Below are 18,554 nucleotides of genomic sequence, written 5' to 3' on the forward strand. Positions count from 1 at the left end.
ATTATGCTTTTTTCATTTAGCCAACTAGAGAAATATAGGTTTAGGGCTACGTTTAGTAAACTTCAAGGTAACCACATCTTAATAAAAAGTACAATAAATATACAAATAAATTTTAAAAATTAACAAAAAAGGTAACCACTACCAGGATTAAGAACCACTTTCCAAATTACCAATGAAGAAAACAAAAACACAGTGAAAATGACATAGGCAAGAAAATAGCAAACCTGGCCTGGCACGGTGGCTCACACCTGTAATCCCAGCACTTATGGAGGCTGAGGTGGGTGGATCACCTGAGGTCAGGAGTTCAAGACCAACCTGGTCAACATGGTGAAACCCTGTCTCTACTAAAAATACAAAAATTAGCTGGGCGTGGTGGCGGGCACCTGTAATCCCAGCTACTCAGGAGGCTGAGGCAGGAGAATTGCTTGAACCCAGAAGGTGGAGATTGTAGTGAGCCAAGATCACACCATTGCACTCCAGCCTGGGCAACAAGAGTGAAACTCTGTCTCAAAAAAAAAAAAAAAAAAAAAAAAGAAAGAAAGAAAATAGCAAACCTAAAAGAGAATACAAAGAAGATGCCAGAAATCAGGACATATGCATCAGTTTTTAGGCTAATAGTCAATGTTTGACACTCTGTAATAAAAAGCAGAGATGGGGCCAGGTGCAGTGGCTAACACCTATAATCCCAACACTTTGGGAGTCTGAGGCGGGAGGATCACTTGAGGCCAGGAGTTCAAGACCAGCCTGAGCAACATGGCAAAACCGTGTCTCTACTAAAAATACAAAAATTAGCTGGGTGTAGTGGCATGCACCTGTAGTCCCAGCTACTCAGGAGGCTGAGGCAGGAGAATCACTTGAACCTGAGAGGTGGAGGTTGCAGTGAGCCAAGATCGCACCACTGCACTTCCAGCCTGGGCGACAAAGAGAGACTCTGTCTGAAAAAAAAAAAAAAAAAAAAAAAAAAAAAGCAGAGATGCTCACACTGGGCTAAAAAGAATCAAAACATGATTGTGTGCTACTTATAAATGACAACCTAAAACAAAATTACACCAAAAGGTTAAAATTAGAAGGACGAATAAAGACACGCCAATCAAAGGTGGGCAAAATAAAGCAGCTATAGTAGTATTGCTAAAGAAAGGATTCAAGACAAAAATACTATTCAAAATGAATATTTATCAAACACTGAGATCAAGGAGGACTTGACAAGCTTAAAACAGCAAAGAACTTCTCAAAGTTCTCTTCACAAGGACAAATTTTTTCTAGATTTAATGATATAAAAATTTTAAGCATTTGAATAGCTAAAAGCAACACAATCAGATGGATAAAGTAAACGAACTGATACAAATGTTTTCAACAACTGTAACACAGGATTATTGACTTTAATATATAGTTTGTACAAATTCCCATGAAAAATATTAATGCAAAGATAGACAATTCAGAAAGAAGAAAACTGAATCAATGTAAATCAAATAAGTTAGACTAGCAATGAGATAACTTGCTTCTCTTAAATTGACCATTTTGTAAACTCCCATTAAGAGCACTGGTGGAAATATAAATTGGTATGTTATTATTTGGAGATGATTCTGGCAGTAGCTTTCCAAAGCTTTTAAACAGTGTTCGCTCCTTTTGAAACAACAACTCCACTCTAGGAATCAAGCCTATGGACAGAATCAGAACTGTCAGATCAAAATTTATGAGCAAAAATGTTCAGGAAACTATTCTTTATGATAGAATTTTGAGAGAAGCCAGAATGTTAAATGATGGCAGTAGTCTTCAGAAAAGTATGATATATCCATAAGACTATTATGAATCATCCAAATAATATTTAAGAAGTTGTTGTTCCTGTAGTCCCAGCTAGTCAGGAGGCTGAGGCATGAGAATCCCTTGAACCCACGAGGCGGAGGCTGCAGTGAGCAGAGATTGAGCCATTGCACTCCAACCTGGGCGACAGAGTAAGATCCTGTCTCAAAAAAAAAAAAAAAAGAAGAAGTCGTTAAAATAAAGAAATGATGCATGGCGTATGTTAAGTAACTTTAAAAAAGAAACCAAAAAATGGAATGCCAAATTCTATACACTGGATATTGAATTGCATACACAGTATCATCTCAACTAAATTAATAGTGTCTGCCTTTGAGTAATGGGATTTTACAGTCTTTTTTCTGCTTCTGACTACTTTCTATACTTTCTCAATGTTCTGCATTGAGCACAGGTTATTTTTATAATCAGAAAAAAATTGAGGAGAAAAAAATGACTCTCAGCCATCGTCAGATCTTTTGTTCTAGCCCACTTTTTATTAATCAGGATACTTGGCTGCAGAAACTGCTTCTGGCAATCTTGAGCAAAAGTTAATTGGTTGCAGGGATTTGGGAGACAAAAAAGAAGACTTGGGGGAGCCTGATTAGCACTGGACTGTTGCATAAATGACCTCTAACCAGTCATTTTTTTTTTTTTTTTTTTGAGATGGAGTCTCGCTCTGTCGCCCAGGCTGGAGTGCAGTGGCGTGGTCTCGGCTCACTGCAAGCTCTGCCTCCCGGGTTCACGCCATTCTCCTGCCTCAGCTTCCCGAGTAGCTGGGACTACAGGCGCCCGCCACCACACCCGGCTAATTTTCTTTTTGTATTTTTAGTAGAGACGGGGTTTCACCGTGTTAGCCAGGATGGTCTCAATCTCTTGACCTCGTGATCCACCCGCCTCAGCCTACCAAAGTGCTGGGATTACAGGCGTGAGCCACCACGACCGGCCCAGTCTTCATATTATATCACTCAGGCTTCCAAAACCGGGGAGAAAGCATCCCATGTTCCCCTAGCATAGGTCACCTGCTTGCATCAAGATGAGGAAGCTGGCTCATTAAAATCCACCAGAGGAGACAGACACCACCTCCCTCCAAGACAAGACACAGTGGGAGAAAGGTGAGCCCCCTCAAACTATTAGGGTGCTATTAGGAAGTGGGGAATGAGATCCTGTTGAAGTGAAATATGATGTCGCCACTGTTTATCTCTTCTGTGGGTCATTTTGCGTCTGAAGTGTCTTCTCCATCGTTTATTTCTTATCCATTTAAAAAATCTCCCTGAAAAGCAACATCCTTCCCTCTGCACCATTTCAACTTTCTCCCTCAGATTCACCAATCAAACTGACTGTCAGATTCAGGGGATGTTTCTCAGGCTTGATCTTTCTAAATATTCTAGTTTGGGATTCCTTAAAAGCAGAACCTGAGACAAGAATTTGACTGTAAGTTATTTATTTGGGAGGTGATCCCAGGAAACACTGGTAAAGGAGTGAAGAAATGAGAAGGAAGGGAAAGGAAGTCAACATAGTGTGTTGTTAACAAGTTATCACGATGGGCAAGCGAGGCTTAATCCCGGGGGGAACCCTGGGAAATGGTGTAGAACACATATCTCAGAGTTATGTCACCCAAGGGGCAAGGGGGCTGGAGTAGTTCTACACCAGCTTCTGTCAAGAGTTGGTTGAAGGCTGCTTGGTGGAGAGGGGCATTCCCTGGCATTTCCAGCCTGTCATGCCCATGGACAGAGCAGGCTCTGGAAGCCAGAGAAAGAGAGTTGAAGCAATGCAGCTTATAGCAGTTGGAAGTCTGTCAGCACACACTGGTAAGGGCCAAGGGAATGTGGGTGGGGCACCGGCAGTATTTGCTTTACTAGACATTTCTGTGTGTGGTTTCACATCACTGATGACTCTTCCTGACTCGCTTCCTTTCCGTGGATACTAGAACACCCCACCCCACTTGTTTTCTGCCCTCTTCTCTTGCCACTTCTTCCCAATCTTCTTCACAGATTCCTTGGTTGTTTCCCCCACATCCCCGCCAACTTAGATGTTGGTAATTAGCTATTGTCTTCTCATCCCACGTACTTTCCTTGGCAACCTCAATCACATCTTTGTCACCAAAGCCCATCTATAGCCCAACTGGTCCACACTGAGATTTCTAGCCCTGCTCTCTTTCATGGAGTCTAGACCCAACAGCCTAATGAATGCCTCCACTTGGGTCTCCCGTGAGCCCCAACAGGTCTAAAACTTACCTCTCCAGATCTCTCTCCACCACTGAGGGCCCTCTCTCAAAATGGCAGCACTAGCCACCCAGGTTCCTAAGCCAGAAACCCGGAGTCATCCTTCCTTCCCTCTTCCCTCTCCTTGCCCATGATGTCTAATTGGCCACAATCCTAACGTCACGTCTTCTCTCTTCAGTCCTCTTGACCTTTAAGGCAGACTACTGTTATGCACCATCTTTAATAAAGTCAAGGTGTAGAAGGTGCTCCTCGCTTTGTCCCCAACATTCTTTTTGCTCCTTTTTGGCTCAGCCCACTTCCTGAACCTTTGTTGACTTCATTCCTGCCCCCTTGGCTTGCAAAGACCTCAGTCTCCCTGGCTCACCTCAGAGTGTTTGCTACAACCTCAGAGTCGCATTTATTCTCAGGATCCTTCCACTTTTGTTAGGATTCCAAATCAGTTAGGGTCCAGTTCACTTGTGAGTTACACAAATCCAAAATAACGGGGTCTTAAATAAGATACAAGTATATTCATTTCTTATGTTTAAAAAAAATGTCCAAAGGAAGTCAGTATAGGGCTGGTGTGGTCCCCCAGAGGGACTCAGTTTCTGCTTCTACCGGGGAACCCAAACTTGGACAATAGAGTAAAAATATACCTGGGGCATTTGATTCAAAATAAGAATTCCCCTGAGCACAGTTCTCTGACAACTTGCGTAAATGTCAGGTGTCCATAAATCTGTGGAGGGCAGAAGCCCTTGGAAAGTTTTCTTTTTTCCTTTTTTTTTTTGAGACAAAGTCTGGCTCTGTCACCCAGGCTGGAGTGCAGTGGTGCAATCTCGGCTCACTGCAACCTCCACCTCCTGGGTTGAATTGATTCTCTTGCCTCAGCCTCCTGAGTAGCTGGGATTACAAGCGTGCGCCACCATGCCCGGCTATTTTTTTTTTAAATTTATTTTTAGTAGAGATGGGGTTTCACCATGTTGGTCAGGCTGGTCTCAACCCCCTGGCCTCAAATAAACCCTAGGAAGGTTTTCAAGAAATTACTTGTCCTCCAGGTGGAACTATGACATGACGCTGCTGTGCAGCAGTCTAGAAGAAGCTAGAAGAAGCCTAGAAGAAGCTGGGAATCAGACAATGTGAGGCTGGAGGACCTTTTCCTCCTGGGGTTCCCTAGGACACTCCTGCCCACAGTACCTTCCACCACCATCTGTCTCCCAACTTCTCAGCATCTTTCTTCCCCTCCTCCCTTCAGGCCTACTCACAGTGGGGCCCAGCAATCAGCTCACAGGCTTCCCCACCATCTTACCCCACCCTGGCCCCTCAAGGTCCCAAACTCACCTACCAGTGGAGGGAGGTGTCCCTGGGCAGCCAGAGCCCTAAGAGTAATCTTGAAACTAGCTTGTTGAGTTAACCCCTCCCAGGGGATATTTGCATCTTAACTGTGAACAATCATGAACTAGTGTTTTTTGACCACATGGCTCTTGAAGAAAGTGACAATTATCTGAACCCTAGGACACACAGATGAGGCCTCTCGTGGCTGTAGGCTACTAGTGCAGGATTCTGGCCATTCAGAGCCTCACCCTCTGCCTTAGGTCCCACTGGTGGCTCCAAGGGCTGAGGGGGTCATTATCTCAGCCACACTTATAACACCCCCCACCCCCGCCCCACCCCCAGCACACTGGCAGGAAAACCACCTTCCATTGTTGAGGGAGGGATGTGTGAATAAGCTGCCCAGAGGGCCGAGGCAAGATTGAGAATCAGTGCCTTGAAACTGAAAAAATGTGCTTTTAAAACTTTTTCTTGGGAAAATTTCCAGAACGACACAAAAGTAGAGAAGGCAAGTAACCCCGTCATACCCACCATTCAGATTCAACAGCAACTCATACATTGCCGTTCTTGTTTTTTTCAGGTATCCATTCCCCAACACAAATCTCAAAATGTCAGTTGTCATGTCATTTTACTGCAATAGGCATCTGAGGGAGGAAGGGAGAGAGGGAGGAAGGGAGAGAGGGAGGGAGGGAGGGAGGAGAGAAGGAAGGAAGGAAGGAAGGAAGGAAGGAAGGAAGAAGAGTTTTCTTTGTAACCATAATGCTATCTTCACAATTAACAAAACTAACAATTTATAAATGTCATCCATCACTCAGTCCATATTTAAATTTCTAGACAATTGGGAACACAGAGGAATACTTTTTAAATGGTGTGATACTCTTCACGACATCAGAGCAGACATGTGTAGGAATAAATGAGGACTGGAGGGCTTGTACTCAAATCCTCTCAGAACATCCAGTTGACCCAAACTAGAATGGAGTCTTGCTAAGCTGAAAAAGCAAATTATCTCCTTATACTTAATCAGTGCAATAAAAAGGAAAAATGTGCATTTCAGTTTTGCCCTGTGCTTGTAATCTCAGGATTTCAAAGGTACTGGAGGGTCATGTTCACCCCCTTCAAAGGGCACATATTGGTCTCCCTGTGAAACAATGTGAATAAAAGAGTCCCTGTACATTCGAAGGGGGAACATTACAGTGCCCACTTGTCGTTCCTTACATCAAAGGCTCAGAAAAAAAAAACGATGAGGATTTGTACATTTGTCCATGAGCCAGGAATTGTCCATTAACTTTCTAAACGATTCGGTCACAGTCTACTGAATTGGGAAGAACTGCCAAGGATGAAATAGCTTTTCCTGCTCGACTGGAACTAAAGGAAAGTGGCTTGAGACAGAGAGTGACAAATGAGAGAAAGATCAAAATCACCGCAACGCCTACAGCTTGCTTAGAAGAGACTTAGCTTTCATCTTATCTGGTAGAGCTCCTCCTTGCTTGAAAATGAGTGCATTCTAGTTACAGCTAACATTTTTGAGCTTTCACTCCAGCCCGGGCACTATTCTCAAGACCCTATATGCCTTAGCTCATTTAATCCACACAACCCTTTGAAGTAGGTATGATTATCATGCTCACTTTTACAAATGAGGAAACTGAAATGCAGAGACATTAAGGTATAATTTGTCCAAAATTACAGAGCCAGTAATTGGAAGAAGCAGGGCTTGAACCGAGGGCATCTAGCTCTGGGCTGCACTCATAACCACTGTGTTATACCATGTTGGGAGGAAAGACTCTGATTTTTATATACATAGTCTTGTCTGATATTGCCTCCATTGTTTCCTTCTATCTCGATGCTTTTGCCACTGTCCTCATTAATCTCTGCTTACCCACCTATCTTTCTAAATGAAGCTGTGAGCTCCTTGAAAGCAAGGACTGCTATGTCCCCACAGTGCTTAGCAATAGCAGACATTCATTAGCTGCACATCCAACGTAACAGGTCCAGGACTCAGGTGACACAAGTGAGGCACTGATCTCTGGTGCAAGATTGAAGGGGGCTGAAAAACACTTAGTCATCAACATCGATCATATTTTAATGCATTTTTTTTTGGGACAGAGTTTCACTCTTGTTACCCAGGCTGGAGTAAAATGGTGCAATCTCTGTTCACTGCAACCTCCGCCTCCCGGGTTCAAGCGATTCTCCTGCCTCAGCCTCCTGAGTAGCTGGGATTACAGGTGCCTGCCACCACGCCTGGCTACTTTTTTGTATTTTTAGTAGAGACAGGGTTTCACCATGTTGGCCAGGCTGGTCTTGAACTCCTGACCTCAGGTGATCCACCTGCCTCAGCAAAGTGCTGGGATTACCAGTGTAAGCCACCGCGCCTGGCCTTAATGCAACTTAAAAAAAATCAAAATCAGGGCCAGTAATAGTGCCATGCGTAGCCATATCAGAAACTGAGGTAAAAGGGAAAATCTGCAATCGTGATCCTATCTTTATTTAAAATATTGATACTTTAGTCATCATGGATTTTTCTTATCTTTGTTTTTTGTGTTTTTGTTTGTTTGTTTTTGAGACGGAATCTCGCTCTGTCACCCAGGTAATGCAGTGGCGCCATCTCAGCTCACTGCAACTTCCACCCCCTGGGCTCAAGTAATTCTCCCACCTCAGTCCCCCAAGTATCAGGTGCGCACCACCACACCCTGCCAATTTTGTATTTTTTTTGTAGAGATGGGGTCTCACCACGTTGCCCAGGCTGGTCTGGAACTCCTGGGCTCAAGCAATCCATCCACCTCGGCCTCTCCAAGTGCTGGGATTACAGGAGAGAGCCACAGTGCCCAGCCTTGGTTTTTTAAAAAAAATATTGTGTGAAGATGTTCTTTTTCTTGATGACTGAATTTTGTGGCACCCCCTTCAATTTTGCCCCTGAGGCCAGTGCCTCACTTAGCTCACCCTAGTCCAGGCCCTGTGTATAAATGAATCAATGAATTCACATGCCAACATTCACATTTTACAGATGAGAAAACTGAGACAGAGGTGCACAGAAGTGGAAAGCTTTACTCAAGGCCCCACAACTCATCCGTGTCGATTCTTCTGGCATTGGAATATAGATGTCATCACTTCTCATTCCCCAAACTGAATATCTTTTTTTTTTTTTTTTGAGACAGGGTCTCACCCTGTTGCCAAGACTGGACTGCGGTGGCATGATCTCGGCTCACCACAACCTCAGCCTCCTAGGCTCAAGTGATTCTCCTGCCTCCACCTCCCAAGTAGCTGAGATTACAGGTGTATGCCACCACGCCCGGCTAATTTTTGTATTTTTAGTAGAGACGGGGTTTCACCATGTTGGCCAGGTTGGTCTCAAACTCCTGACCTCAAATGATCCACCCGCATCGGCCTCCCAAAGTGCTGGAATTACAAGCGTGAGCCACCATGCTTGGCCCAAACTGGGTATCTTAAAAATGGAATTTATGCTTTAGCTAAGAACGTCAAATGGCACAACTAAATGAAATAGGTGGGTAAAAAAATGGGAGTCAATGGCTTTAGAGGTTGCTAACTAACACATTATCAGCTGCTTATATATAATATTGAAAACTGTGACTTTACTGCCACCATTTTAACAGAATTCATAACTTATTCAAAAAACATTTAGTCAGTATGGACCATGGAGTCTTTCCCTTTTTAATTTTTTAATAGAACTGCCAATGGACCATAAAATGGCCCCAAAACCCTGCTAATCAAGTAATTTATTAGCCACCAGATAAACCAACATTAAATGACATGGCCATGTATTTTATTTTAAAAAATCAAAACAAAGCCTAGTCACTACTCTCAATGAATAATGAAAAAGACAAATAAACCAACACATTCAGTCAACAAACTTTAAAGTTACAAGAGACATCAGTTCTAGGAAACGCTTTACGCTGGCCTGAATCATTTGAGGTTGGTCCTGTTATTTCAAGCAGATTGGTACTGAGGTGACAGCCATTTACCAACACTCTTGAAAGGCCCTGCTAAGAGGACATCCTGCTAACAATGACTCATTCATTAAACTAACATTCGCTGAGAACCTACCATATACCCAGGCTATGAATGGTCAGTGGCCTGAATGAGTCGCCCCATATTTCAGATGTTGAAATCCTAACCTCCAAGATGATGGTATTAAAAAGTGGGGCCTTTGAGAAGGGATAAGGTCATGAGGGCAGAGGATTCATGAACTGGGATTCTGCCCTTATAAAAGAGACCCCAGAGAGAACCCTGCCCCTTATGCCATGTGAGGACACGATAAGAAGGCACCATCTGTGAAGCAGGGAGCAGGCCTTTGTCAGACACTGAATCTGCCAGTGCCTTGATCTTAGACTGCCCAGCCTTCAGCACTGTGAGAATTTCTGTTGTGTATAAGCCACCCAGTTAATGATATTTTGTGATAGTGGCCTGAACGGACTAAGACAGCCAGGTTGTGCGTTAGATGCTGGACACAGAGATGCAGAGGTTAGGTGCACAGAGATGCAAATAGTTAGGGCTCTACTTTTAAGTGGGGTGGGTGCAGGAGAAGGTCAGCAGGAAACAGTTATAAAACATTTAGAGATGTACCAGGAGCGATCCAGGGAAGGCTTCTCAGAGGGGCTAGGAGCATGCCACGTTGAAGTTGTAGTGTTTGAAAGGGCCCAATAGAAAGCCCTTCCCCACTTGAGACCTGAATCACTCATGAACAAAGACAAAGAAGTTGGCAATTGGAGAACAAAATATCATCTTTATGACTGATAGGACTGGTATTAGAGAAGGTGGCTTCCACCTGCCAATGCTTACCCCCCAAATTAGACTGACCACCCACCCAGCATCCTTGAACCAGGGCAGACCTTGCCCACTGCAGGGGCAGAGCCTGCCTCTGGAGCAGTGGAAAATGTGGCTCCTTGGGGGCAGCTTGTGCCCAAAAAGGACAGGGTGCACAATACATGCCCACATGTTGTCTGTGTGGTATGAATAGTGTGATATAAATGTGCATGTGTGTATAAGTAAACTTTAATCTAACTCCTAGAGGTAGTTAGCTAGAACTTGAAATACCTACTCAGAAACCCATATTCCAGAGATATTGAAGTGCTGCAAATATTTTTATCTAAATCTATAACAAGAGAATTTGTTAATACATATGTTATAAATACTTTTTATTGGTAAATGACTGGTGTTTGATCTATATCTATGTATATGTGTGTGTGCATATATATATATATATATCTCAGATATATCAGGCTAGAAAGATTTTGCTAGCCCAACTGCCTCTGCACAACTGAAGTATAAGGATCTGGCAAGCTGAGTCATCTAATATCTTTGGAGCAGTAGCCTGGTTTGAAATTCTCATGGGTCCTATGCCTGCCATGTCATGGAGGACTCAGCTGGAGACTTAACTATAGGATCGGCCAGTCCCATCGTCAGAATTTTGTTGCACCCATCTTGGAGTGAACCTTTCCTGTAAGGTGCCTGTTGGAATGCACAAGGACAGAGAGTGGGACGCCCACGAGTTTATGAGACCATGTTTTTGTGCCTACTTGCTGACAAACAGACATTTGGCAGGATTTGTTCTAAGACTGGCTTTTATTAGAATAGACCACCTAGTAGCAAAGTTGTCGGGTGGGGATGTATACTCCATCCTACTTTTCTCTGCTAGAGCTTACCCAAATGAAACACAAGAGACTGACCACTGAAGAATCACCAAATTGGACTGGGTCAACTTGCTGCAGCCTTTCCAAACTCACTAATCAGGTGAGTCACTTCTCCCTAACCCCAGAGCTGGAGAGGGCAGGTGTGTTACACTCATCACTGTCCCTTCATGGGAAAGGGGAAATCAGTAGCAGGGAATAAGAGATTCTCACTAACAGTGGATAAGCCAGTGTTCCAGGCAATAGGAACTGCATGTATGAAACCACAGAGGCCTGATGAGCACGTTCAGGAAATCATAAATCATTCAAGGCTCCTGGAGTATGAAGGGCAACAGGGGGAATGGTGGGTGATGAAAGCAGACATCTAGGCAGGGATCTGCCACAAATCCATACAAATAATTTAAGAACCATGGAGCAGTTCTAAGTAGGATGCAAACAGGATGGGATCTGCATATTAAGAACATCACTTTGCTGGCAGGGTGCAGCAGAGAGGGGCAGCAGCAAGACTAGAGGCAGGGATACCAAGAAAGTAAGCAAATGCCAAAAAGAGTTGGGGAAATGGCCTGAACTGAAAGAGCAGAAGGGAGATGGTGAAGGAGGGAAGAACATGGATGCTATTTATTTATTTATTTATTTTTGAGCTAGGGTTTCACTCTGTCACCCAAGCTGGAGTGCAGTGGCTCAATCTCCGCTCACTGCAATCTCTGCCTCCCAGGTTCAAGCGATCCTTGTGCCTCAGCCTCCCGAGTAGCTGGGACTACAGGCACGTGTCACTGCGCCCGGCTAATTTTTGTGGTTTTTGTAGAGACGGGGTTTCGCCATGTTGTCCAGGCTGGTCTCGAACCCCTGACCTCAAGTGATCCACCTGCCTTGGCCTCCCAAAGTTCTGGGATTACAGGTGTGAACCACCAGACCCGGCCCATGAATTTAGAAAGGAGAATTGGAAAGATCTAATGATTGAGTAGCTATACAGGGTAAGGGAGAAAGGCATGTAGGGTCATCTTCATTTTTAAAGTCCATAAGTAGGCACAAATCATAGAGAAGCATTCAATCTACACATATTTATTGAGCCACTAATGTCTAAATAATAGCAAATTTATAGCAGTAGCTAGAAATTGTAATTTATAAAAATGATCAAATATATGGAAATAGTAGATTGTATTTCCAAAGATGACTGCCACAAACAAATTTCCAAGTGTGAAATCCTTCTCTCTGCTGTCTAGAGAGTGCCTAGAAGCCATGAATCCCTTAATATGTGTTCCTCATGTTCAACAGACAATTAATCTCTGCTTAGGTAGTGCCTGGCATGCAGTAGTCTCTCAATAAATACCTGCCGAATAAATGAGACAATAAATCTAGAAGAAGCATAATGCCCTTGTATGTGAATTATCCGTTGCTGTGTAGCAGATTACCCCAAAACTTAGCATCTTAAAGAATATCGATTATCTCACAGTTTCTGTGGGTGAAGAATCAGGGGACAGCTTGGCTGGGTGGTTCTGGCTCAAGGTCTTCCCCAAGGCTACCATCAAGGCATCAGCTGGGACTCCAGCCATCTCAGACAGACTTGACAAGGCTAGAGGCTCCCCTTCCAAGCATACTCATGTGGCTGTTGGCCAGAGGCCTCAGTTTCTTGTCTTGCGGACCTCTCCAAAGGGCTGCTCACTCATGGCAGCTGGCTTGTCCCTGAGCAGATGATGATGATGATGATGATGTTGAATGTGTATGTGTGAACAAGAGGGAAAGAGAGAGCCATGCCACCCTGCCTTTTATAATCAATTTTCAAGTTACATGCCATCACTCGTGTCTTATTCTATTCATTAGAAACGAGGCACTACCAAAGGCCAGCCATCACTCTCAGGATAAAGGATCACACAATATCAGGAGGTGGGGATCATTGGGGACCAACCTGGAGGCCACCTACTGCACCTTGTGAATTGTTAATAGATGACATAAGTAGCGGCCCCCAAATGCTCTGACAAATGTGTTCTTTGCTGGTAAAGTGATTATAAATTATTTGTCAACCTTTCTCTCATAGTTTTGCAAACATGGTAACGCTATCACCTCTTTGCTCTTCAAATGCAAAAGGCACTCACTCCAGCAGGTAAATGGACAGTAATAACAACTACCTTTGCACTGCAAATAGTCCAGGTAGGTTTGGATGAATTGCTTGGAGGCTGTTTTCATTTGTGTGTTTTGAAGCACAAGATTGTTCCTTGACTAAAAGGAAAAGTTCGGTCTGTTTTCCTCAACCCCATCTTCACCAACCCAGCAAAACAAGATACCAGGTCAAGCATAAAAAAAGACCAATGGACTCTGATAGTCCATTTGATTTAAACCTTTGTTCTAAGATGACTTGTGATAAGACAAGCAAAGTGTCTCTATAATCAGGAATTTTCCCATGAAAGCAGTCAGTGTTTTCCAAAGATCAAAATGTGAATTTGCTTCAGGGAAGGAAAAAAATCATTTTATTGGTTAAAATGCTCATACTTTCTGTCTCATGAAAAATTTAAAGGAAAACTAAATGCTTTGTTTGTTAATGAACTTACTAAAGAGTGATTTGGGCTATTAGCCAGAAGCAAAAACTGGTCTCCTAGGAGTATTTTCTAGTTGGTATGCCTTTATGGTCATTGGACAAGTTAGAGATTGCTGCCTATTTTTAGCCCATTATTTCTGCCGACTCAGCCAGCGCCTGCACGACTCTTCATTCCATGGGGTGCGTCTTTTCATGCCTGTTCCAGATAAAAACCTCAGGGTAAGCAATTAAACCTTCCCCGGGAGCAAACAAAGAAAAGTGGAGAAAACAATTTTTTGCTTTTACAGGGCATTTGAATAAAGGAATCCCAATAGAGAAATGAAATTTGTCCACTTGGTATCAAATAAACTAAGAAAATTTCCCGAAATTAAGCTGTGGGTGTGAACATTTTCACACCGCCTTTCTCCCCAAACGGTTTTGCATGGTGCTGCTAAAGCTGACCCAGATGTTCAGCATCAGTCTTCCATGATGACGTCTTCACCTTGGCTGGCGGGAGCTCAGTGTTTGCTCTAGCTGATTTTTCCTAAACTCTGTACCCCCAAGACCAAGTGCATCTTAGACCTTTACAGTTTTGTATCAACTTGGCAAACTCTGTGTGACTGGTAACCTTAGCCATAAAAAAGGCTTTTAAAACATTTGTTCCAGAAAGTTTTTCCTTTGAAGTGTGCCTCTAGTTGGCATTTTGAATATCATGTAACAAACTCAGACTCGGCTTTTGTGCTCACGTTGGCCACGTGGCCATAGGGCCTATTAAGTTTTGACTCTGAGGCTGATTAATAGCTAGAAGCAAGTTTGTCACCACCGATAGATCTTTGAGGAAAGGTAGCATTTCTCCTTTCATTAACCAGCTACCTTTTCTAGCAAATGTTTAAGTAACAATTTACATTGGCGTCGACTAGTGCTTCTCCAACAGTAATGTGCAATGAATCCCAGACACCTTGTTAAAATGCAGATTCTGATTTAGTTAGGCCTGAGGTGGACACTGAAATTCTACCTTTCTGATGAGTTCCCAGATAATGCCGATGTTGCTAGTCCCAGACCAATTTTGAGTTTCAAGGCCCTAGAGCTCACCCAATAGTGATTAGAAGGCAAAAATTGATTTGCTTTCACAGAAATTTAGTCCTTGCTCTTAGATGAGAAACAACAGCTTCTCACCTAAAGAGATTCTCTCTCTGTCTCAGGGCAAACTCTTGAATATCCCTCTGGCTAATCAGCTCCAATAAAGAAAATAGAGTTTGAGCCACTGTTAATCTAATAGTTTAGCTTTTAGATCGATAAACACATTCCTTGCTTCTAATAATTTATAGTAAGTAATGGAAATTGGGTGGACATTTTTAGTGGTTTGTCTTTTCTCTACAAAACGTCAGCACATTAGCTGTGGCTTATTTACTTCGTTTGAAGTGACCTCAAATGCTGCTCAGGAAACACTCTACAAGCTACTTTAAGATAATTAATCACATTGAACTAGTGATTGGCTTTTAAAAGCCTTTCTAATGCCAGTACATTCTCAAGGACTTTTGGTGTCATTTCATCAACCTCCTCCCCTCTCCTTTCTCTCTCAACTGGCTCATGGCCTGCAGACCACAGAAATCTTCCCAAACTTATTGATTAATACTAGTAATTGCAAGTAGCAAGATGGAGGAGCCCATTTCTTTAAGGATACTTCATCTAGCTTCAAGAAGCAAACTGGCTAAAAGAGACTGCCAGTGGGGCACCAGCTGACAGAGAATTAGCAGCAGACTACAGAAAAATCCCATCTGTTGGTTACCAGACAGCTGTCAGCAAACCTAGAAGACTGGCCACATTTAGTTCAACAGACACGACTGAATTTAGCAGAGCATGTTTGCTTTAGGGTCTTTTTTGTCACTTGGAGAATATGGGGTCTACCTGTGATTCGCACTGGGCTTCTCTCTTGGATTGGATTGATTTGCCAAGGTCTTGTCAGAGCAGATACCCAGGACAGAAATAATGTAATTTCACAAGTTCTATCTAAGTTACTCCAATGTCTTGGGGGCCCTAGAACCTGTTTGTTTTCTAATAAGGTAGGGAGATTTACCTTAATTTTACAGAAAAAAAGAAGAAGCTACTTTTTGCTACATTACCCTAGATAGAGAAGCCTCAGGAACTGCACGGTCTGGGTTCAAATCCTAGCACTGTTTCATTACTAGCTATATGGCCTTCACATAAGGTGACTTAAGTCACATAACCTCAGTTTCTGTATCTGAAAAATGGGGATAATAAAAGTACCTCCTCTATAGAGAGTTTGAAGGAATATCCCTGGCACAGAGGAAGTGCCCAATAAAAGCTACCTATTATTTGAATACCATTCAACACAACTAACTGCAAAATATCCAACATGGAGTATTGCAACATACCCTACTATCAGTTTCTGTCTGTGTAATTCCAAAACAACAGATCAATTGTCTGCACCAAGTCAAGCCAATGGTTTGGTGATGTGATAAGGTAGCTGTACCTGCCCATCATCAGAGGATAGCAGATGTAATTGTTTCTACCCACCCTCCCAACCCATGAGGGCTTGAGTGAGAACATAAGTGATGAAAAATGCTTTGAGAAGTTGAACGTCCCACACCAAGAATCCCCACATACACAGTAATAATTACTATAAACTACACTAACATACTACAACCCTGAATTTTAGTTTTAGTTTTGATTTTCTAAAAACCCCACGTGGCATAGGTCAACCAATATCCAAGTGTGTATTAGACCTACTGCCCTGAGGCCGGGCGCAGTGGCTCACACCTGTAATCCCAGCACTTTGGGAGGCTGAGGCAAGTGGATTGCCTGAATTCAGGAGTTAGAGATCAGCCTGGGCAACACAGTGAAACCCTGTCTCTACCTCTACTAAAATACAAAAAATTAGCCGAGTGTGGCAGCGTGCGCCTGTAGTCCCAGCTACTTGGGAGGCTGAGGCAGGAGAATTACTTGAACCCGGGAGGTGGAGGTTCCAGTGACCGGAGATCACACTGTACTCCAGCCTGGGTGACAGAGTGAGACTCCAGGAAAAAAAAAAAAAAAAAAGAAGAAGAAAAGAAAAAAGAAAAAGATCTACTGCCCCGAATTAGGTGCTGTGGGAACTTTAAAGATGATGTAAGACAAAATTTCTGCTTTCGAAGGTTTGGCAATCTGTGTTGGAGAGACCGAGTGACTGCAATTCACTAGGAGGACGGGGAGCAGTACAGATTCAGAGAGTCATGGGAGATTTTCTAAATGCCATCATAGGAATAAAATATCAATTGGTTTGTCTCTATTTGAAACTCGGCTTTATATCTTAATGAATTCCAATTCACTCCTACAGTGGCCAAAAATTGTGTGTGTGTATGTGTGTGCAAATTTGTTGCCCTAGTCTAGTTTAAAGCCATTATTTTTCCATTTTTCATTCATTCAGCAAATATTCATTGAGAGTATATTATGTGTGCCAGGAATTGTGCTCTATTTATTCTAGTTACAATTGTATACACAAGCCTGGAGTCCTTCAGGCAATCGTCTTTACTAAAATGAACAAATTAGGGTAAAAACTTTCCACTCTTCAATTAGGCAAAATATCTATGTAGACCAATTTTCAGGCGCAGGATTCGTTTTAGAAGCAGCCATTGAGACACTAGTGGAGAAATCCAAAATTTAATTATTCGTAGATGTGTACCAAAACCAGAAATGGTTCTCAGTACCTTTACAGTAAAAGCAGAGAGCCTGTCGCCTGTTCGAATGTTGCAATGTCGTTCCATTGATACTTACTGTATTATTATAATATTAATGGTAACCTGATTGGTTACAATCAGACCCTCCCTTCAGGAACCCTGTAATAATATCCCAAGTTGCAGGATGCTGAGGGTAAAAAATCATTGCGCAACTACACAGATGGAGCCATTTTATGTCCAGCTACAGCACACAATCTTTGACACTAGAATCTTGTCATGGGTAGTGACTATCTGGGGCCGGTGGCCTAGGTGATAAAGGAATTTACCAAGACAGTAGTAGGTAAAGAAAGGCAGATTTATTAGAGAAGATAGGAAAATACGTTGCAAGGCTGTAATGGGCAGCACAGCAGAGAAGGGGCTATCTGCAAAGAGGCAGGAGCTGGAGGGAAGTTTTATAGGGTCGTGGTGGAGGGGGCTACATGTGGAACAAGGTTGTGCCCACAGGTTGTTTGTGATTAGCCATGTCTCAGAAAAATTATTCATTTTTCTTTCTCACCTGAGGCCCTCCTCCACCTGGGGCCCCTTCCTCATTGTTGCTTACTTATCAAGACTCCACAAATCTGTTTATGAATCAAGAAATGTTATAGCTTAAATCCCAGGGCTCCCCTGCCCGCAACAACTCTCTGAAAAATGCTGGAGAATATGTTGAGGCAAACAGGTTAGAAAAGCTCAAAATAGAAACAAATGCTTGATGAGCGTATCACAACTGTTGACACTTCAGCCCTGTGATAAGGTAGCTGTACCTGCCCATCATCAGAGGATAGCAGATGTAATTGTTTCTACCCGTCCTCCCAACCCATGTGGGCTTGAGTGAGAATGTAAGTGATGAAAAATCCTTTGAAAACTTGAATGTCCCACACCAAAAATCCCACGTATACAGGGAAGATCAGTATCAGGGAAGGGAAGTCAGGGAAGATCTTGCTATTTTTACAGGGAAATCTTTTCCCTTGAAATCACTTTGGAGATAACATAATTTTTTTTTTTTTTTTTTTTGCCATTTGAAAAAAAACTTTACTTATAAAATAGAATGAAAAAACTGAGCCCAAACACACAAAAGCCTTAAATTCATGCTTCTTATAATTACCTTTCCTACTGTAGTTCTGCTAGTTCTTAAATTTCATGATGCTCAAAATTCCCCTTTTTGCATTTCTTTTCTAGGTTTTCTCCCTCTCTGAGCAACGGTTGCCAGAGTCTTTTAGAATGACTTGTATTTGCTAATTGGATTAAAGGCCCGATAACTGCATAGATTTTTTTTTTTTTTTTTTGCAACATCCTGGTTAACATTCCTAATCTGGGAAACAGATGTTTCCACACCTTTTTGCATCTTGTGTTCAGT

The sequence above is a fragment of the Pongo pygmaeus genome, chromosome X, assembly GCF_028885625.2.
Source record: "Pongo pygmaeus isolate AG05252 chromosome X, NHGRI_mPonPyg2-v2.0_pri, whole genome shotgun sequence".
Classification (NCBI taxonomy): domain Eukaryota; kingdom Metazoa; phylum Chordata; class Mammalia; order Primates; family Hominidae; genus Pongo; species Pongo pygmaeus.